Here is a 6,725-nt window from a genome sequence, read left to right as displayed (position 1 = left end):
TAAGCAAAGTGTATTGTTTGTTGAATGTAAAACTGGTGATCTGTTCAGTAAATCTTCACTCAAAACAAAAAGTTAAAAAAAAAAAAAATCAAAGAATGGGGAAAAAAAAATCAAGCAAACATTAACCAGAAAAGAGAAGCTATGGTCATATTAATCTCTGATAAAATGAATTTTAAATCACACTCCATAATAGGAGACAAGGAAGAGAACTAAATATAATTGAAGTGTCAGTCCACCAAGAGGAAATAACAGTTTCTAATACATTCTTTAAAACTTAAATAAAATTGAAAAGAGAAATAGTTCCACAACAATAAGTAGGAGACTGAGATATGTGAGGATTAAGGCCCAACTCCACAGGCAGACACCAGGATGGAGTTTGTAAAGTGTCTGGGATACACCGAGGAGTTCTACAACCTGCTGAGGTTCCAGATGGGAGGCAGCCAGAAGGTCTGCTGAAGATGGACCAGGACTCACTGAGCAGTAGCTTGAAAACTTACTATAAGTATCTGAACCAGACCAGTCGCAGTTTCACAGTTGTTATCTAAGGACTGGATGAGGAAATGCACCATGCAATATGCATATTTTATTTGGTTCTCAGAGCTCTGGACACTATTGAAGATGACATGACCACCAGTATAGAAAGAAAAAGAAGGGTTCCAATGTTACACAACTTTCACTCTTACCTTTATGATCCAGACTAGTGTTTCATGGAGAGCAAGGAGAAGTATTGACAAGTGCTAATGGATTTTCCAATGATTTCCCTTGAATTTAGAAATCTGGCTGAGAAATATCAAATGATGGTTGTTTACATTTGCTGAAATATGGGATATGGGATAGCAAAGATTTTAGGAAAGCACGTGACTACTGAACAGGATGTTTGTTGGCCTGGTGGGAATTGGCCTTTCCCATGTGTTCTCATCTTAAGAGCCAGAAGACCCCGTAGTTGGTGAAGATACAAAGCTTGCCAACTCTATGGGCCTGTTTCTGAAGAAAATTAACATCATATGTGATTATCTGGAAGAACAGAAAGATGGAAGAAAGTTTTGACCTCAAGAGATTTAGAGCAGATATGTTAAGAAGTTGGGTGAGGTCTCTAAACCAGAGAACAATGACCTAGCTGTTCAGTGCCTGAATGAACTTAAAACCAATGCATTACAGCACATACCAGATGTCATCATGTATCTTTCAAGACTCAGAAACCAAAGTATCTTTAAGTTCGGTGCTATTCCACGGGTAATGGCCATTTCTACTTTGGCTGCCTATTATAATAATAAACAGGTATTCAAAGGTGTTGTGACTATCTGACAAGAGCAAGCAGTAAAACTCATGATGGATGTCACCAATGTACCAGTTGCCAAAACTATGATTCCAGTATATGGAGGAGATTAATAATTGGATCCCCAATTATTAATCATCTTCTAACAAAACAAAACAACTCATTTTCACTGTCAAGATGCAGAATCTTCCCAACTGTCAACTGGTCTCCCGAAGTCACTACTCTCCCATTTACCTGTCATTTGTCATGCTCTTGGCGGCCCTGAGTTGGTAATATATGAGCACCCTATCCCAGGTCACAGAAGACTAAATCAGACAGGAGAACATTGATTTGGAATTGTCTGGAAGCTCAATTTCATCATGAAACACATTTATCTTTTCTTCAAGGATGGATATTGACTTTTTTTTTTTTTGCCCATCCTATTTTAAATCTCTAAAAGAACTCTGTGTGGCTTACACCTGTAGACACTAAAATGCAGTTAAGATGAATATAAAAATGTGAAAAAATGCATTACTTTCATCAGCTTGGTGCTTCTGGATGGTAGTTGCTGTGTCCTGCTGAGTCAGTTCCTACTCATGGTGACTGTGTATAGGGTGTTTGAGGCTGTAAATCTTTATGGGAGCAGAAAGCCTCACCTTTCTCCCAGGTACTTCTGGATAGTGGCTACTTTTGCTTTTTGGCTTGTGGCTGATGGCAGAGAGTTCATTGCTTCGGATTAGGTAAAATGGTTGCAATGGAACTGTCATGAGATTTCATTTCACATGCATCTTCAGTAGAGTTATAATTGTTGCTAAGTTGGTTCCAACTTATAGTGACCCTGGATAGGGTTTCCAAGGAGCAACTGGTGGATTTGAACCATTGACCTTGTGGTTAGCAGTTCATGCCACAACAGGACTTTGTAATTATAATTACACATATTTAATTTGAAGCAACTTTGAATAATTACCCTGCTAAAATATGAAGTGAATTCTCTGGTCCCTGTTTTTCTCAATACTTATTTCTCCTCTTTGCTTGAATGTAGTAGATACAATGTCTGTAGTAATACTTTTTCCACATTTATAAGAATGCAGACTGTTTTCTGTACTTGGTGGCTAACCATTAAATTCTGGATATCTTGGTATGATGGTAAAAAAAAAAAAGTAGGAGACTTTATTTAATACACCAGTTTCAACAATAGACCAAAAAACTAGAAAGATAGTCAACAAAGATAGACAAGAACTAACTAGCACAATCATACAAGTTGACCTCACAGATGTATTCAGAATACTCTACCAAACAATCCCACAGTACACATTATTCTTAAGTCCACATAGATCATTTTCCATAATAAACCATATTTTAGGCCACGATAAACCATATTTCAGGCCACAGAAATGTAAAAATACCAAAGTTCTATCAAGTATCTTCTCTGATCACAATACTATAAAACTAGAAATCATTAACAGGAAGAACAAGGGGAAAACAAGGCAAAAATCCAATGCATGGAAACTGTGTAAGATCCTGCATAAAAATCACTGAGAAGAAGTGGAGATATGGAGCAGCTGGGGACTCTGGACTTAGGGAGGGAGAGGGGCTGTGTGCTGATGGTGGGGGGCAGGCTTGTGGGGTGTACCTTTTGATTGTTTGATGATGCATGGAGGGGACTATAATCATTGCAATGAAATGAAATACAATAGGATGAATGTAAAGCTAATGTTCTCCCATGTAAACTATCACATAATTCACAATAAAAACTTTTTTAAAAAATCACTGAGTAACAGAAGAAATTAAAAACAAAATTTTACAAATTCCAAAATTAAATGAGAATTAATACAACATAATGGAGCCTTTGGTACCAACAAAACAGTGCACAAAGGAGTATTCATAGCAACAAATATGCACATCAAAATAAGAAGAGCCAAAATTAAAGCCCAACCCTGCAAATTGAACAAATAGAAAAAGAGCACAAGAAGAAGCCTACAGTCAACAGAATAAAGTAAATAGCAAAGATTAGAGCAGAATGAAATGAAACAGAAAACCAATAGAAAGCATCAATATAACTAGAAGTTTGGGGTTTTTTTGGAAGAATGTTAAAATGCACAAAAAAAGAAAAAAAAAAAAAACCTGGTCAAATTGACAAAGAAAAAGAATGAGAAGATGCAAATAACTAAAATAACACAGGAGATGGGTTACATTATAACAGAACCAAGATAAAAATATTGTAACAGAATATTATAAAAAACTGTACTCCAACAATTTGAAAACCTAGATGAAATGGACAGATTTCTAGAAACATGCTAATTACCTAACACAATCTGTGGTAGAAAAGAAAGGGGTTTTCTGAATTCATTTTATGAAGCCACCATAACCTTGATACCAAAGTCAGGCAAAGACATTAAAGAATAAATTACAGACTAATATCCCTCATGAATCTAAATGCAAAATTTCTCAACAAAACCCTAGTCAACAGAATTCAACAGCTTATCAATAATAATAATACTTGACCAAGTGGGATTCGTACTCAGTATGCAAGGATGGTTCAACATTAGAACACCGATCAATGTAATCCATTACATAAATAAAACAAAGGAAAATAACTACATAATCAATGCAGAAAAGGCATTTGATAAAATCTGAAATAGGGCACTGAGAACCCCCAAGGTGCTAAAAGGGCTTTTAACTTGACCAAAGCAAAATATAAAAGGCCCAAGTGGCTATCCTGCCATCCTTATACAATAGTTAAAGTTAGGATTTTGCAGCCCCTTCCTCAGCTGTACCTTATCCCTCTCTGTCTGCTACAGTTAACTACTGCAGTCCAAAGTAAATCCCCTTTTCTTTAAAAACCATCACTTCTTTAATTAGTAGTCAATCCCTTCTCTCAGGACTATAGTAGGAAGGACTACAGCAGGAATGGAAGGAAAACAACCATACATCTTTTATGGCAACTGATAACCACCACCTATAAAGATAAATGGTGCCAGCTGGAGACAGCCTGGCTAGGATAAGCAACAGGACCAAAGAAAGAAACAAGCATCAGAAAATTCCTGAAATTCCTCAGGCCTCTACTTCATACTTGTTGTTGTGTGCCCTGGAGTAGGTTCCAACTCATAGCAACCCTGTACAGGGTTTCTGAGGCTGTAAATCTTTACGGGAGCAGAAAGCCTCATCTTTCTCCTACGGAACAGCTGGTAGTTTCGAACTGTCGACCTTGAGGTTAGCACCCCAATTCATAACTACTCTACTACCAGAGCTCCTTTTGAGGTCCCTATAAAACTCCTCTCCCCTTTTCTCAGGGAGACAGATCTGGGATATGCCGTTCTCCTGGGTATCTATGCTCAACAAACACTTTGCTCTTTGTTCTGAGTTCTGTCTCTGAATAGTGTCTCCATCAATGGTGGCACTGTGGAATAAATCACTAGACCACAAGGTCAGCTTGAACTACAAGGTCGATGGTTCAAATTCATCAGACACTCCTTGGAAACCCTATACAGGGTAGTTATGAATCCAAAGTGACTTGCCTGCACCAAACAACAACAAACAACAGCTGTAGGTGATAAAGAACCATTTTTCTGGTTATATATCCAACACCTATAACACCCTACATAATTAAGGGCATATATCAGACTCCTGGTGTGGCGCTGTAGGATCAGCATTGGACTGTAAACCACAAGGTCAGCAGTTCAAACCCATCAACTGCTCCTGGAAAACCTTATACAGAGTTGCTATCATTCAGAACTGACTCAAGGGCCCTTAATAATAGCAATAAAAACAACACAAAGCCAATGTTAATTAGGCAGGAAGGGACAGGGAAAGTGGGTGAACAGAAACAAGAAACTCAAGATGAAAATGGGGAGAGTGAGGATACATCATGGGGATTGCAACCAATGGCACAATCTGTATATAAATTGCTGAGCGGGGAACTAAGCTGCTCTGTAAACTTTCACTTAAATCACAAAAAGTATATATACTTTAAATTACAGGCAAGGAAAACTTTTAAGTGAAGAATAGAAAGGAGAACAGAGCTGGGCATTGATTTCCCATGTTTTAAGAACTAAACCGAAAAAGGAAGAGCATAAATGATTTTAGCGCGGATTGCAGTTTTTCTAGAATTCACTTTGTGAATGCCTGAATAATAAAATGAAGGATCCCTGGTGTCACAGAGGGTTAAACACTGAACTGCTAACCTAAAGATCAGTGGTTTGAACTCACTAGTTGCTCTTCAGATGAAAGATGAGGCAGTCTGCTTTACAGCCACAAAAACCCTACAGTGTTTTCTGTCCTATAGTGTTGCTATGGGTTGCAATCAACTACAGGGCAGTGGTATTAAGTAATGATAAAATATCGTTCATCTTATCATTTATGGAGTTAGGGTATGGTATTTACCCTTTTTTAAATCTGCAGGAAGTAACAGGCTACCCTAGACGACTGACAGAAATGTGATTTAGGCAGAAATGCAAATTATTAAATGATGTAGAATGCATCAAGAAAAGATGGAAGGAATACAGTCATTGTACCAAAAGGAAATGGTTAATGTTCAACTGTTTCAAGAGGTAGCATATGATTAAGAGCCAATGATACTCAGGGAGGAAGTCCAAAATGCATTGAAGGAATTGGCAAAGACCAAGGCACCAGGAATTGATGGAATAAAAATTGAAATCTTTCAAGAAAGTGAGGTGGCACAAGAGGCACTCACTCATCTCTGCCAAGAAATTTGGAAGACAACTATCTGGCTGACTGATTGGAAGAGATCCATATTTGTGCCCATTCCAAAGAGAGGTGACCCAACGGAATGCAGAAATCATTGGACAATCTCTTTGATATCTCAAGCGAGTAAAGTTTTGCTAAAGGTAATACAGAAATGGCTACAATCATACATTGACGGAGAACTTCCAGAGGTTCAAGCTGGATTCAGAAGAGGCCGTGGAATGAGAGATATCATTGCTGATGTCCGATGGATCTTGGCTGAAAGCAGAGAATATCAGAAAGATGTTTACCTATGCTTTATTGACTATGCAAAGGCTTTCTATTGTGTGGATCATGACAAGCTATGGACAACATTGTGAAGTATGAGTATTCCAGAACACTTCATTTTACTTCTGAGAAATCTGTACCTGGACGAAGAAGCAGTTGTTCGAACAGAGCATGGGAACACTGAATGTTTTAAAATTGGGAAAGGTGTGAGACAAGGTTGTGTTCTTTCACCATACTTATTCAACCTGTATGCTGAGCAAATAATATGAGAGGCTGGGTTCTATGAAGAAAAACGTGGCGTCAGGATTGGAGGAAGACTCATTAACAACCTGTGATATGCAAATGATACAACCTTGCTTGCTGAAAGTGAAGAGGACTTGAAACATTTACTGATGAAGATCAAAGAGCACAGTCTTTGGTATGGATTGCATCTCAATGTCAAGAAAACAAAAATCCTCACCACTGGACCAATAAATAACATTCTTATCAATGGAGAAAA

The 6,725-nt window shown here is 37.8% G+C and overlaps 1 pseudogene; it reads left to right on the top strand.

Annotated features, from left to right (window-relative positions):
- The first annotated feature begins 369 nt into the window (after positions 1 to 369).
- Positions 370 to 1,605, top strand: LOC102831669 (annotated as a pseudogene).
- The last annotated feature ends 5,120 nt before the right edge of the window (positions 1,606 to 6,725 follow it).

Source organism: Chrysochloris asiatica, unplaced genomic scaffold (genome assembly GCF_000296735.1).
Source record: "Chrysochloris asiatica unplaced genomic scaffold, ChrAsi1.0 scaffold00204, whole genome shotgun sequence".
Lineage (NCBI taxonomy): Eukaryota > Metazoa > Chordata > Mammalia > Afrosoricida > Chrysochloridae > Chrysochloris > Chrysochloris asiatica.
Note: the sequence above shows the minus strand (reverse complement) of the source record. Positions and strands in the feature narration are given on the sequence as shown.